Source organism: Sinocyclocheilus rhinocerous, unplaced genomic scaffold (assembly GCF_001515625.1).
Source record: "Sinocyclocheilus rhinocerous isolate Xijiao unplaced genomic scaffold, SAMN03320098_v1.1 scaffold289, whole genome shotgun sequence".
NCBI classification, from domain to species: domain Eukaryota; kingdom Metazoa; phylum Chordata; class Actinopteri; order Cypriniformes; family Cyprinidae; genus Sinocyclocheilus; species Sinocyclocheilus rhinocerous.
This window is the reverse complement of record NW_015636845.1, coordinates 1,176,360-1,177,115: the sequence shown is the minus strand read 5'-3', so window position 1 is coordinate 1,177,115 and position 756 is coordinate 1,176,360. Positions and strand designations below refer to the sequence as shown.

The 756-nt window shown below is 35.1% G+C and overlaps 1 protein-coding gene across 1 annotated transcript in view; it reads right to left on the bottom strand.

Annotated features, from left to right (window-relative positions):
* LOC107748146 (NXPE family member 3) overlaps positions 1-756 on the bottom strand; it is a 12,231-nt gene that overhangs the window by 1,537 nt on the left and 9,938 nt on the right. The window lies entirely within an intron of this gene.

Here is a 756-nt window from a genome sequence, read left to right as displayed (position 1 = left end):
TTTTTGTCACAATCGTGCAGCCCTATATTCTTCTGTAATTCTCTATTTTTATTTTACAAACTGTTTTATACATAAATAATTTAATCTTTCCTTTTCCATACAGTTGCAGCCTTGAGGTTGATGGCTTCAATTTTAGTTTATTCATTCATAGTTTATCCAAAAATTCCTCCTGTGGAACACACAAGAAGATTATTTTAAAATGTCTGTTTTTTTTGTGTTTTTTTGCAGAATAAAGAATGTCATACAGGTTTGGAACAAAGTGAGGGTGAGTAATTGATGACAGGATTTTCATTTTTGGATGAACTCTCTCTACTCAAATCCCTGACTGGAGTACAAGCAAATACGTTTGATTAGTTTTCGCCTGTTGACTATGTAAATATGCTGAAATGATTTGAGAATCATTTTACAAATAATTAACAGAACCTCATCCATTTGTTGCCACTGGACTTGGTGAAAAAAAGCACATTACTGAAATCTGAATTTCATTCAAGATTAAGTGGTCTGCCAGAGTCCAATGTAAAACCAATAATGATAAGTGCTCCATTATTATAAATGTTTTATGGGGGAATTATCTATTCTCTTTAGGAAAATTTTAAAGTGATCATATGATGTGATTTAAATTTTTCCTTTCTCTTTGGAGTGTTACAAGCTCTTGTTGCATAAAGAAGATCGCCGGATCGCCTTTCACCGTGGAGGAAGCGGAGTCCAGCCCGGAGTCGTCACATGTCCTTCCGGACGCTCCTTCGTCGAAATCGC